A 16,165-nucleotide genomic window follows, 5' to 3' on the forward strand; every position below is an offset into this window, starting at 1 on the left:
TTGAAATGTTATGTAATATGCACACATACGTATAAATTAAATATATAAAATGTAATTATAAACTAAAGGTTCAATAAAAATTTATAGTTTTCAGGGTTTACAAATTATACATATTTTTATCATATTATAATATTTTTAAAAATGTTAATAATTTTACAAAAAACTCTAAAAACATCAATATTACACTCAAAAAACAACCAAACACAGATATTCAAATAAATTAAACTATTACAAAGCCAACAAATGATAAATGTCTATTGAATGAATAAAATTTTTTTTTTATTTTAATACATACATACATACATACATACATACATACATATATATATATATATATATATATATATATATATATATATATATATATATATATATATATATATATATATATATATATATATATATATATATATATATATATATATATATATATACATATACACACACACACAATTAATTTCTGTATAATATAGCAGAAACTGCTGATCTACTGGGATTTTTATGCACAACCGTCTTTAGGGTTTACAGAAAATGGTCAGAAAAGAGAAAATATAAATAAAGTGCAAATCATCTCAGACTGGTTTCTTAAACATGACAATGAGTTCACTACTCAAATGGCCTCCTCAGTCACCAGAGCTCAATCCATAGAGCATCTTTGTTATGTGGTGTATCGGGAGATTTGCATCATGGATGTGCAGCCGATCTGCAGCAACTGCGTAATGCTATCATGTCAATATGGACAAAAATCTCTGAGGAATATTTTCAGTCACTGCCACTGTCACTCTCTATTAAATTAACAAACAAATGAACAAACAAACAAACAAAGGAAGGAATAAACAAACTAACGAACGAACGAGTGAACAAATAAACAAAATAAAGAACAAAGGAAGAAACGAAAAAACGAAGGAACAAACTAATGAACGGAGGGAGGAACAAACTAACGAACGAGCAAACAAAGGAACGAACGAACAAAGGAAGGAACAAACAAACTAACTAACGAATGAATGAACGAACGAACGAACAAATGAAATAAAAAATGAAGGAAGAAACGAACATATGAAGGAACAAACTAATGAACGGAGGAAGGAAGAAACTAACGAACGAGCAAACAAAGGAACAAACGAACAAACGAACAAACAAACTAACTAACTAACGAACGAACAACAAACAAACAAGCGAATGAACAAATAAACAAAATAAAGAACAAAGGAACGAACAAGCAAACAAAGGAACAAACTAACGAACAAACGGATGAAGGAAACAACTAACAAACGAAGCAACAAACTATTAAAGGAATGTATGAACGAAGAAACGAATGAATGGACGAATGAACGAACGAACCTGTAGTTTGTCCAAAGTAAATATTAACATCCATTCCCATTTGAATAAGTAATTTACTTACTCATGTTGCTCATGAAATATGGATTCCTTATTTATAACTGTGTATCAAAGGCATATAACACCCATTTATATACAAACCAATCTACAGCTAGAACCCATCATCTTTTCACACACTAAAAAAAAAATCTGATGAATAACCACAGCCGTAATCACCAGAAAATATGCACAAAAGACCTCAAATGAAATTCAGTTTACAGCCTGCTTTTCCTCAGGCGGTGATGTCGCAAAGTTAATAGGCAAATAGTTTTGTGAATAAAGCACATTCTGTTTTCAAAAAAAGCCTCATTTGCATAGAAGGGAAGTGTGATCGCGTTGAAAAGAATGACAATGAGTTGATTTAAATAAATATACGGCGGCTCTCACTCCTTCAGCACATTTAGAGCCAGGTTCAAATGCACGGCCTTGGCTCTTGCAGGAGAAGTGTTTTTGTGTGTGTGTGTAAAAAACTACTCAACTCAACCAATGCAGCTCACACTGTTTTTGACACTGGAAGAACCTGGGGACACATCGGCCACAAATTCTGATAGAGTCTTCACTGAAAAAAAAAAAATGGTCCGGCTCAGGTATTGTGCTCTCAGAATGACAGACAGAGAAAAAGCCTGACAAAGGGAAGGAGGGAAAGAGAAGCAAAGAAAAGGCAGAATCTTGGCCGTATCTGTCTCTTTCTCTTCCAGCCGAGAGACACAGTGTTCCTGTCTGACTCCACTGTCATGCACTAATGGATGTCTGCAGATAAACACACTCTCTCTCTCACACACACACACACACACACACACACACACAGTAACAGTATCGGTGTGGTAGACATGTCATCCATAACAAAACGCAGAGGCAGATCGTGTACTCATGCAGGCTGATAGCAGAGCTCCAGCTCAGGGTGCAGAATCCAAATTTACACGCCACTGCGGTTCAATACTTCATATACCACAAACAATCTCCTAAAAACAAGCTCGCACACATCCTCCATCTCACCGCTGGGCATTGCTAGCATTTTCGGCGGAATGGAAACATGTTTGGAGTGTTGTGTTACTGGGGCGAAATTAAATAGATTTGCTGCGAGCGCACGGGAAATAATGGAGAGGTGAACGGTGATTAAAATCATTGAGAAAAACACAAACACACGCGTTTCTGAAAGAAGTCTCTTGGGCTTACTGTTTATTATATATGAAAACAGTAGAATTTGTGAAATTTTAGCCTGATCTCACGAGGAAACGTAACTATTTTACTTTTTGTTCGTTTAGTGGCTAATTCATATGAATACAGGTCTGTAGTTATAGGGGGTTCAGGTGGTTCGAAAGACCCACGCCCCACTACTGACAACATCCAGAATTTGGCTGCTATAAAAGCTCATTTGTCCCATTTTTGAGAGCATGACATCATAAATTGAGAAAATAACCAATAGAAGAAGGCTTTAAAGGGTACCTATTTTACCCATTTTATAAAATGTAAGAAATGTAGTATCTCTAGAATGTGTCTGTAAAGTTTCAGCATCAGAAAATTCATTATAGCCTCCAGAATATGTCCATTTTGGTGTCTGAGTACAGTGTAGCTGTTTTTGTAGCCTGTGGCTTTAAATGCAAATTAGCTGCTTTTCCCCACCCACCATTCCCACGTGTTTGTCTGCTTCTCCTGCATTACATCAGATAAACAGCAGTCAGTGATAGAGACAGACTGGGTTGAAGCTGAAATACAGCTCATTAGTCAAAAATACCAAGTAAGTTTATTTGATGTATTTGTGGTAGAGTTTATTCAAGCCTTTCTGAAATGATGAGTCCCACACAAATGCCGTTTGAAACTTATAAAACATAAAAATCACAGAGAGTTGGACCAAATATTTTAATCCTAGTTTATTTGCAAAAAATGTTCTGTGGACATGTGTAAACATGGTATTATAGAAACATGGCACCTGTCAATCAAACTGGTGGACGAGGAAATCTGCACTTCTATGTAACATTGTGGTGAGTCTCAAAAATTACTGAGATTTGGGCTCTATTTTAACTTGTTAAGACTTGTTCGGTTTATATCACTCCAATATGACCGTGGACACACTATACATACCGACAGTTCTGTCCAAACAGCTTACAAAAGCTTATTTGTGTCATAGGTGCCCTTTAAGACAAATGTGAATAAAATGTAATTATTCAAATGGACAAAATCTGACTGAGGAAATGAGGTGGCCAGTTTGTAAACTGCCTATAGGTTTTTAATTTAAAACAAGTTTTAACAGATTCCTAATTGTTTTTGTTTTATCAAATGATGGATGATAGTAAGTTTTTATTTTAAAAAGAAGTATTTTTTATATTTCTTTTTTCAAAATGTTTAATTTAAATTTTAATCTCATTACATTATTTATAAAACTGTAATAACCTAAATGCAATTGTAAATAAACACTTTATGGTAAAATAGTATGGTAAGTAAGCACTGACAAAAATTGTAGGAAGTATTTTTGTTACATTAAAAAGGGTGGTTATAATCCCCATCTGACAAGCTAATCCAGCAGCAATTAGTGCTTAAAATGCAGTATTTGAACCTCATTATTTAATAGAAATTCAGGCAAAAAACTGCAAAAAGGTCACCTTTTGAGAAAAAAGAACCACCTCTTTCAATAGGCTGGCTATGTATGAGTTCAGTCGCACAAAAATGTACAATTTTAAACCAAACCCCACTCCTAAACCCAACTGTGGGATGTGGATGTAACAACATAGGCTCATTCTGAAAAGGTGGCCATATATAAAATTTTGGAGATCACGAATTATATAGAAGTAAGTTTGGCTACATTTCGTCTTTGAAACGAACGATACAGGGCGGTATGACGTCATTCCTTTCCATGATCTCAAACAGTGTACACAGCGGCCTCTGTTGGATTCGTGAAAAAAACACAGGTTTTCAGAACGAGCCTGGGTTGGGATGTAAATATATGAAATTTTATGTATTCACTGACAGCCAAGATGATTCAAAGTTACTGCATAAGCCTGCATTATTTAGCGGTTGTTATCTTAGAATAACATATCCAGCAATTTCACCTCTGCGCAATATGAATAGAGTCCACCAGACAGCCATGTAATAATGCCATATAACAACTGCTGAAACTAATAACACAGGCTTATCCAAGTACTTTGAATCATCTACATTGACACAATTCATTCAAATCCATATATATCACACAATTTTTGACTGCTTGGCATCTTATGATTTGATAATATGTAGGTTAGTGTATGCTCCATTCAGTCATTTTCATTTCTGTCTGCTTTACCTTTAAAGAGTAAAAAAAAAACGCTCAATGTTTTGTGTCTGATCTGTGTTTTGTGCCAAGTAACTATGTAATAAGCAGGATAAAGTACATCCAGGCGGTTGTTTTCTCACAATAAAGCCCTACATTCTCATACAACTTCCCTAAACATAAGCCTGTTGGGCTTTATTCTGCGATAACAACCAACTGCATGCACTTTATCCCTTACATATCTGATAAAAAGAGACGTAACAAATCCTCTTTAGTTACCACAACAACACCAAGTACAGTGAAAACAGCTCGACTGGCTGTGAAATCGGAGAAGCTTGTATCTTTTAGTATCGTCTTAGAAGTAGACAGATGCCTACATCAGAAACCTCACCCACTACCAAACAACATCTCACCTTCCTCCACACTTTGTATCTCTTTGCAAGTGTCAGAGTGAAGAAGCCGACGCTCAGGTAAAGCAACACTATTTCAGGCACTAGGAGCTGCAGTTCGGCTTCACAGAAGAACAGACAAACGTGACGATCCAGACTCCGACATGAAAGCACAGGGAAGTCCCCGCGAGAGCGTCTGTACGCCGACGTGTCAGTGTTTTTAGGGGAGACCCTTTGCGGAGGAGGATTGAGATGGAGTTTTTATACTGGGAGATTGGTGAATCCTCCTTCAGTCATGAATCTGTCCATCTGAATGGAGCTGTGGAGAGTGATGGGACAGACGAGAGCTATATATTCACACACTGGGGAGGAGGAACACACTCGCGCTGACACACTTACATGCGCTTTGGTTACAGCAGCTTTAAAAATATGCTGCACATCTGGAGCTCGCTGAAGGGGGGGTCTGTCTACAAAACACTAATGCACATTGATGATTTTTGATTTGCATTACATGCTACATTAAAAAGGTCATAATTTGGGTCCCAAACTTTGTTTTGAAAAAATTAATAATTAAAAGTAATGGCATATTTATGACACATGAATTAATGACACAAATACACATTGTGTGTATTGTGAATCATAAAATAACATATATTGTGTCCAATTTACACATATGATTAATTAATAATAATAATAATAATAATAATAATAATAATTATTATTATTATTATTATTGTTATTATTGTTATTATTTATAGTTGGTCTTGTTAATAATATAAAATAATAATAATAAAAATTATAATAATAGTAATACTTCTTATTATTATTATTATGAGTATTACTGCTACTACTATAATAATATTCTAATAATAATTATAAATATTAGTTTTAACATTTTTAAGTAATATGTTTAAATTTTGGTTTAGATATTAATTTATATTGATGAATACTAATTTTAGATAAACGATAACCAAATAACTGATTAATGTTAGATAACTTATTGTTAATAATAATAATAATAATAGCAGTTGTTGTTGATTATGATGACGATAACAACATTAACAACAATAATAATAATAGTTGTTGTTGATGTCAATGACAATAATGATAATAATAATAATAATAATAATAATAGTTGTTGTTGATGATGATGACAATGACAATAATAATAATACTAACAATTAGAAATATTATACAAAAAGTATTACACAATAACAATGACGATGATGATAATAGTTAAAATAACTGTCATTAATAATAAAAACAATAAAATGGTAATATAATAATAATAATAATAATAATAATAATATTGATGATAAGAACAATAATAAAAATATGAATAATTGTAAATAATAATAATAATAATAATAATAATAATAATAATAATAATAATAATAATGATAATAATATACCAATAATTATAATATAATTAATATTATTATTATTAATACTAATAGTAATAATCATAATAATAATCAATCATACTAATCACAATAACAAATATTATTTTAAGTAAATTGTTTACAATTTGGTTTAAATATTAATTTACAATAATCAATATTAATTTTAGATAAATTACAACCAAATAACAGATTGATGTAAGATAACAACTATTTTTGATTAAATAAAAGAAATGTTTGAAATAAATTGTATTAAAACTTTAAAAATGTTAAAATATATATTTTTTAAAAATTACATTAAAAAAAAATGTCACAATGTTGTTACAGTCCCAAGCACAAGCTTCACTGGTATCCAAACTTTTCAAATTAGGTTATTTTCATTCAATATTATTTTAGAAAACCGATTAACTGATTAATGTTAGACAACTGAAAATATTTTTGTGCTCAATGTTTGAAATAAATTGCATTAACAACATACCAAATATTTAAAAAAATTAGCATAATATGAAAAAAATATATATATAATGAATCTTTCATACATTGAATTAATTTATATTTCTTAAAAAGATAAAGATAAAGCCGCTTTAAATAAATGTCATGATGGGGTCACGAGAATAAGCATCTGTGGCATGTAAAAAATGCAAAGCACTTGCCTTAGAAAGCATATAAAGCAACACTATCTAAAGACGCGATAAGCAGCAGGAACGGCAATAAATTCTAAAGAGCCAAACACCAATTCAACAACCCTACAGCACAACATTCAATAAGAGGACAGTTTTCTTCATCTAAGAGGCTTTATCAAATTCAACCCACAGCTATCCAGCAGACTGTATGAGAGCCCACATGGAGAGCATGAAAGCAGACAAACATACTCAGTGTAATACCATTCAAGCCAATGCCATCCCTGCAATACATATTTTTACTTATTTTTTGTCTTGTTTCTAATACAAATATCTAAAAATTCTTAAATCAAGAAGCATCTTCTAGACAAGTAAAAAAAATGTCTTGTTTTATCATGTAAAAAATAATAATTTTTTTTCCCATAAAATAAGCAAAATAATCTCGTCAAAAAACAAAATAGGATTATTTTGCTTTCTTCTTGATTTCTGAATTTATAGACATTTGAATAAGAAACAAGAAAAAAATTAAGTGAATAATCTATGCATTTTTTGCAGCGCAGTGCACTAAACTGAATACATCTGACTAAAGACTACAATAAATATAAAAACAATACAGACATTTATAAAAGTATTAATTTTTCATTTGACATTTAATTTAATTTGTAGATTAAAAAAATACAACAACAGCTACTACTACTACTATTACTACTTCTAATAATAATAATATAGGAAAAATAATGTCTATATAAAGATAAGTGGTGCTTTAAAGTAGGTCAAAATGAAATAAAAGAAACTAAGTGACAAAAATGTTTAAAATCAAATTATGTGTTTGAATGTTGATTTAATAATATTTGATGAATTTTGCTTTATTTAAAAAAAATAACCATATTATTTTTATTATTAGGCAAGATATTTTAATAATAATAATAATAATAATAATAATAATAAAATAAATGAATAATAACAATAATAATAATAAAATATTTTTAAATTAATATTAAAAATAATATAAAAAAATAATAATCAATAATAATAATATTAATAATAGTAATAAAAATATTAAAATAATAAAAACAAAACTAATAACAAATATGAATAATGATAATATTATTATTAATAATACAATAATAATTATAAAATTAAAATAAATAATAATAATAATAATAATACAATAATAATAATAATAATAATAATAATAATAATAATAATAATAATAATAATAATAATAAAATTAAATAAAATTAAAAATAACATAAAAAGTAAATCTGATATAAAAAAAACTTTAAGATCAAAAAATAAATAACAAATAAAACTAATAAAATAATTAACATCACAACAACAGGCGGTATTTGTTATTTGTTTTTCAAATAATATTTACACATTTTTTTTTCACTCCATGTATCTATGAACAAAAAAATACATAAATAAATACACAGCTGCCTTTTAAGTTGTCAGTATGTGGTCATCCATACCGCTTTATCATATTTAACCCACCAGTGTCCAGCAGACTGTATTGAGTGCACGAAAGTCCCAGCCAATCACATCCCTCCATTAGCTGAATCAGACTAGCCATTAAAAAACGTCAATAGCATTGCTGCCAGAAAGACCAAACAGCCCCCCACCCCGACCTCTCACCAAGCAAGACCAGCCCATCAGGCCCGGGGTGAGGGATTCAAGCTCCAGCGCCGGCGGACAGAGACCGAGACACCCAGCCAACCGTGATTAGGTTACAGTCCTGGAGCAAACACTTCAGCACTGCCACCAAACACAACTCTGATAACCTGCTGGAAGACCTTCGGGACATACAGAAAAAAACATCTGCATTCGCGCGACCATTAGAACCTTCTAATGTATTCAGAGTTTAAAAAGATCAACAGCATGAAAACATCTCTCAAAGCCGCGGATGAATCAATGCAATCATTGATCAAAAGCCAAGGCGGTTCAGTTTCATATTGGTCAAAATCTGTATTAATCAAAAGTTCCATTGAGCTGTTGGTAGACCTATAGAAAATAAGTTACTGTCAGGCTGTGATTACTTACACTTACTGTACTCGCAAATTAAACCAATTGTGTTGCCATAAATTATAAACACGCAAAAAGTCGATGGATTTGGAGATGAATGATCCTGGAGTTTACTCAGAACTGATTTCGCTTTTATGAGGCATATTTGCACTGGATTTTAACCTACCTGTGGTGTCACGCTGATTAATGTTTTGCATCTTAAAAGTGTTCGAACAATGTTTGCTTTGATTTGGAATGGACTACACTCTGCTTGTTTAAACTATTTATTCATAATCGGCTAAATCAACACAATTCTTGTATGTTTTTGGGACAACTTAATTGTTTTATGTTCAACTTAAATTGGTAAAAACAATTAAGTTATTTTAACCACAGCTCTTGATGATATTTGGATTTTGGCCCTTCATACGAAAAAGTTTGGGCATCTCTGTTCTAAATAGTCATCCTAAACAATGCTAATCTTTTTTACAAGGCTACTTGTCACAAAACAAAAAAAAAAGTTTAGACGCTAAGGGCTTTATTTCACCGATCTAGGTGCAAAGTCTAAAGTGCATAACGCAAAAGCATTAAGGGCATGTCCAAATGTACTTTTTTCTATTTTAAGGAAGGGAAAAATACAGTTTGCGCCCGGCGCACGGTCTAACAGGGTTGTGCTTATTCTCTTAAAGAGTCATGGGTGTGTTTTGAGCATAACATGCATTAAACCATTCAGAGTTTCATCTCCCATTCTCTTTGTGTCATGCCATGGCACTATTGCTATTTACCTGGCGGACATCGTAAGTGAAAAACTGAATGATTTACTAGCTTAAAGTAGTAAAACCGACCATTTTAAATTTGGCAATGTGGTACAAAACATGAATATTAGAGTTGCTCTGGTCTGAAAATAGCAACCAATTAAGGCAAACACGTGTTGCACCTTATGGAGCCGGGTGTATGATGAAGCCCTAAAACTTCTGTTAAAAAGTGCGATAGGAGATTTTAGAAAATGTTAACATTAGCCTAATAGCACTGAAAGCTAATTGTCATCCAAAGCCACACCTCCCGAACACTTGAATGCGCACTATAACACACTATCACGTAACATTCACCAGAGAGAAAACTTCGTCATTACCAAACAGCAAACTTACAATCAGTTTGTCTGCCATTCTAACGAAATCTCACGGCAATTCGTAACTTTTTGATTTAGTGGCTGATCCATATGAATTCGTACAATCAAATTCGTACAATTTAGTACGATTTGCTCATCACCCAATGACAGTTGGGATTAGGGGTGGGGTTGGGTGCCACGCCTCCTTTTTAAAATCGTACATTTTCGTACAACTTAACTCGTAACGAATTCGTACGAATTAGTACTTACGTTTCCTTGTGAGATCAGGCTGGCCATTCTCAGTCTGAACTGTTAAACAATGATTTGCCAAATTGCCCTAGCTTGCCTTATTAACCTAGTTAAGCCTTTAAATGTCACCTTAAGCTGTATAGAAGTGTCTTGAAAAACATCAAGTAAAATATTTAGCTATTAAAAGTATTATGTTAAGAAATGTGTTCAAAAAATCGTATTTCCATTAAACAGAAATTTATATATAGGAAAAATATATAGGAGGGCTAATAATTCAGGATGATTAATAATTCATTAATACTGACCTTGACTGTATACTGTATATGACTAACATAATAAAAAACAATATAGAGTTTTCAGTTACGTCACCACTTCGTAGCCCATAAGAGCTGCTATTATGGAGAAATTCAGATGTCAACAACATCAACAGCATGATAATCTACCACTGAATATATTGTTCAGCTTATTTATGCTGTTTAGGCCACAGAAAAACGAATGATACATCACTACATCAACAGTTGCTAATCTTATACACTTTTACATCATGAAATTACTGTTTTTTTTAACAAATAAATGCAACCATCTTGCAATCATGCAATACAACTTTCAAAAGGGAGTGTATTTAAATGAACAGGAAATGCTCGCTAGTACATAAAGCCTAGCACATTAACTATTGATCGTGTTTAACATCTGTCAGGAGCTGTGCATCTATTTTTCTTTTAACCTTATGTCTGTTTCATTTGTAAGGAGAGTCCAGATCGGACAGAAGAGATCAGGGTATGCCACATGGGTCCTGCTCAACATGTGGAGGAATGTGCACTAAACGCTTTCACGCCACATTGATTATTGATGGTAATGGAGGATAAGGCTGGATGCTTCCACAAGTCCATCTAAACTCCAGATGGCAGCAGTCAGATCAACGCTCCCAACTCACACTTGATGTGCCACAGCTCTCTTTTTTCAAAGATACCACTGCTTTTCTTCAGGAAAGATGCATTAAAATGTCAAAAGTGATTGTAGAAGACATTTACGATTATTTTATTTCTGCTTTTCACATTTTCTTAAAGCAGCCCAAGACCTTTTGGTGCTGATAATACCAAACTGTTCATTTATTCCAAATTGACCACCAAATTACTATATTTTGAATCAAATGAATGCAGCCTTGATTGACATAAGAGATATCTGGAAATAAAAATATCACCAGCCACCAAACCACCAAAATTATTTAATTAAATCCATATAAACTCCAGCATTCAGTTTAACGCTTTTTTTCTCTCCAAAAAATCATTTCTATTTAGAAAAGTACTAAAAACAATGATAGTATAGCCATTTGTTATTTTCCTTGTTTTTGTTTCGATTTTTTTAAAGCACCACAACACATTTGAACATTGTAAAAACCCAAATTCTTGCATTCTTCCAAACTAAACGCCAAATTTCGGCATGGTAAAAACTGATTAGTTACTTTTCTTTAAAAAAGTGACTAAACCCATTGCCTTAAAAGTCAATTTTACTTAAAGTCAGTAAAGTCATTAGCTGCGTCCCAAATCGCATACTTATGCACTATTCTACGCCATTTTGTAGTATAAATAGTGTAAGTAGTGTGTTCACACTGAAAACTCTAAAAATAATAAGTGCACTTTAATTACCCGAATGATGCACTCATTCAGCCGCTTAAATGAAGTGTGTAGTGATGGACACTTCACGCACTTAACGACTGCAGGTTTGCTTACGTAGCGGAAGGGGCGGAGCTATCGGACGCACTTGTTGGATAACTTTATTTATTTTGGATGGTGAAAGCAAAATTCTCCTACGAGAGTAATTATAGCGGCTCCCGATGGTAAATGCGGCAATAATCACGGCAGGTATTATTTGATAATTCGGTCGTATATTTCCCTGATTTGGCAACCGTCAAACGTCATCAGGGAAACGTTTGAATTTTTGCTTAGTAAAAAAAACATTAGTGTGCCATTTGGGACGACACTACATACATATACTATCCTGTTGAGTGTGTAAGTGCATAAGTACATAGTGTATGAGCGCATAGTGTATAGTGTGCCATTTGGGACGCAGTGAGCGACTTAAGGGTTCAGTATGTAAGTTTGACACCCAGTGGTTGAACTAGGTATTGCACTCCTGGTTTAAAACACACACAAGCGAGGTTGCCAGATTGACAACACCACAAGGAGCGAGCTTGACTATCGAGTTCAAAGGCTGAATTAAATAAAGTCCTAAGAAAAAAAAAGAAATGATTGCTTGTTGTCGAACCATGACAGCTAATTACCATAAAGTTGACTTGATTTCAACTCCCCTCTATACCCACACTAGCAAAGAAGTGCCGGGCTGTTCCTCGCCTCTGGCTTCCATTAAAAATAAATAACTTCTGGCTACTTTGACGCTCTCGCCGCCTTCGGTGTGAAAGAACAGTTGAAGAAACTTTGCTACAACTTGATGGAAATTGACCTAATTCACAATGTTTGCATCTAAACTCCAGTTGGCAGCAGTCAGTTTAACATTTTTAACTCACAAAACACTAATGCACATTGCTGCTAACGTTTTTACCTCAACTTGATGCATCACAGCAATAACATGAAAGTCTACTAAAGGAGGTTGAGCCTTCTCCTTTATGGCTCCTTAACTCTGGAATATCCTTCCGATGCTCAGACACACTCTCTCAGCTCAACACTAGATTAAAGACCCATCTTATTAGTAAAGCTTATACACACAATGCATCACATAACGATATGATTCATGAGTGTGCTCCCTGCAGGTGAGTGGGCTTGACATACCACCTGAAAGACACACTCTCCCTGTCTTAATCCACCTGGCATTTTGTTAGAAATTCTAATATGCTCATATGTTTGATTCTGTTTGTTTATATAACTCCTATTTTCATTTTTAGCACTTCCTTTTCGCATTAACATTTAATATCTCTTGTTCAGATACGTTATGAACAGCAGCTACGCTAATTGTTTTCTCTGTTCTCCCTTTCTACCTTTGGGTAGTCATACCAAGGACTCTTGATATTGTGCAGCACCATTGATGGGATCCACGACCTGTGAAGAGATGATGCTAACCATCGAGGACCTCAAGGAAAATGCCTTGTCGATGCTAGAGGTGAGAGGAGAATGGACAGACTGGTTCGAGCTGATAAAAAGGCAACAGTGGTTCAAATAAGCACTCGTTACAGCCGAGGTATGCAGAAAAGCATCTCCGGACGAACAACATATCAAATCTTGAGGCGGATGGGCTACAGCAGCAGAAGGCCACACCTGTCAGCTAACAACAGGAAACTGAGGTTACAGTTCGCACAGGCTCACCAAAATTGCACAATTGAAGATTGAAAAAATGTTGTCTGGTCTGATGAGTCTCGATTTCTGCAGCCACATTCAGATGGTAGGGTCAGAATTTGGATAAAATGGATAAATCCTGCCTTGTATTAACTGTTTAGGCTGCTGATAGTGTAATGGTGTGGTGATCATTTCTTGGCACATTTTGGGCCCATTAGTACCAACTGAGCATCATGTCAATGCCACAGCCTGAGTATTGTTGCTGACCATGCCCATCCCTTTATGACCACAGTGTAACCGTCTTCTGATGGCTACTTCCAGCAGGATAACCCGCCATATCATAAAGCGCATAATCGTCTCATACTGGTTACTTGAACATGACAATGAGCTCACTATACTCAAATGACCTCCACAGTCACCAGATGTCAATCCAATAGAGTATTTTTGGGATGTGGTGGAACGGGAGATGGAATATTTCCAGTAGCTTGTTGAATCTATGCCATGAAGGACTAACGGCACTTTTGAAGCCAAAAGAAGTCCAACCCTGTGCTAGTAAAGTCTAATAAAGTGGCCAGTGAGTATATAATAACTTATATTTGGTTGTAACTTTTGTAAAGCTGCTTTGAAACCAAATTATAGTAAAAAGCGCTATACAAATAAACTTGAATTGAATTCAAACGGATCAAAACTAGCACAAGTGTGGCTTAAACTTCACACGGAGCCCTAACAGGTATTGTGTGATGCAAGCGCACTTCAGTAACAAATATTTTATAGCCCGTTTTATCTCTGATACAGAGTGCAGCAGATAGTCAAAAGCTGCATTTAAAGCGAGTCCCCCACCAGCACGTTTCAGTGGCTCATTAGTTCAGCATGAAACGTTCGGCTGGTAATGTCTTAATTTCTGAAGACCCCACGAGGCGGTTGGAGGCAAGAAGACTAATAAAATCTCACATCCAATGGGGGGTGTTAACCATAATGAGGCCAGACACAAAAGGGTGAATTTAGCAAAAGAGTGCGAAGCGAATAAAACTTAAAGCACACGAATACCATAATTCAAATGAATATGACAAGGCGAAAAATGAAAAAGATAATATCGGAGAAATTGTGAATTATTTCACGCCCAGGGAACAGATGGCTGAGGTAATAGGTATTGGTTAAAAAGAGCTTTCATTTCTCTCCAGGCTCAAAGGGAAATTTGTGAAACTGCAGCGGCCGGATAAATGAACAACCTTCTTCCTATTAGAGGTAAAAAACTAGATCTCTGTGCGGGCTACATTATAGTCAGGTTGAAAACAGTGCCAGATGGAAAAGCGAAACTTTTTCTGCCTTGTATACGTTTATGTTTTTGGCTGCTCTCTAAAGGTCATTTCTCATTGCATCGACAGACACCGAAAAACACGGACAGCCAAGCAGATTGCAGTACAACACTTCTCAACAGGCTGAGACATTTACTTTCCCCCCACATCGTTGAACAATATTATCCTGCTGAAACTGATTTCAATGTATATTTAATACTGTCATAATGTTTTAATAAAGTATGTACACAGTAAAAAATACTGGGTTCCAAACAGTTCCTTTATGTTATCTAAACACAAAGTGATTAAGTTCACTTAATAGTTTTTTACAAATTTAAGAGGATTGAACATAAAACAACTGTCCCTACAAAACCTCAAGAATTGAGTTGATTTAGCTCATTTTAAATAAGCTGTTTGAAGAAGCAGCAAAAAGTTTTTTTTTTTTTGCATGTATATGTGTTGTTTTTCTGTCCAGTACTTAAAGAGAACCTATTTTACCCCTTTAACAAGATGTAGATAAGTCTTTGGTGTCTCCAGAATGTGTCTTTAAAGTTTCAGCTCAAAACACCCGTCATATTATTTATTATAGCCTTCAGAATCTGCCCATTGTGGTGTCTGAGTAAATACATCGAAAACCCTAACAAGTTGACAGAATGAAATGAATTGAGTAAACTTGCTGCCTAAATTTGAGTCTCCCAAAACTTGCATATTTAAGTTTATTTAACTTGCTGGTTTAGTAGATAATACTTAAACTGTTCAGTTCAAAGTGTGCCTGTGTGTGTAATTATATATTATAAAAAGTATTTAAAAGAAAAAATTCCCATTATGGTGAATAATCATACATGAAGCCTTGTTTTCTGATAAAAAAAAAGAAATTAAAAATGACCTATTGTTTTTTAAAGGATTAATTGTAATTTTGAGCTTGAAGTCTTAAGTTCATGCATTGTCATTGTGTATAAGTTAAATTAACTCATGATCTTAGGTGACAGAACCAAAATACAATATTTTAAGTAATGTTCAGTCAACTTTACTTGATTGTTTAAGTAAAGACAATATTAGGGTTTACATTGTAAACAAAATCTCGAAATCATTCAGAAAGCAGATAGAACCTTATAATTCTAAGATGACGACTTACCTTAAGTTAAATAAATTCAATAAATTTGATCTTTTCTGCGTATGATTGGTTAAAAACCTGTAT

General features: G+C 33.7%; 1 protein-coding gene across 1 annotated transcript in view; it reads right to left on the bottom strand.

The window, feature by feature from the left end:
• The window catches only part of pvrl2l (PVR cell adhesion molecule related 2 like), a 332,887-nt gene that overhangs the window by 93,317 nt on the left and 223,405 nt on the right, over positions 1-16,165 (bottom strand). The gene's annotated exons all lie outside the window — the stretch shown is intronic.

Source organism: Danio rerio, chromosome 19 (assembly GCF_049306965.1).
Source record: "Danio rerio strain Tuebingen ecotype United States chromosome 19, GRCz12tu, whole genome shotgun sequence".
NCBI lineage: Eukaryota > Metazoa > Chordata > Actinopteri > Cypriniformes > Danionidae > Danio > Danio rerio.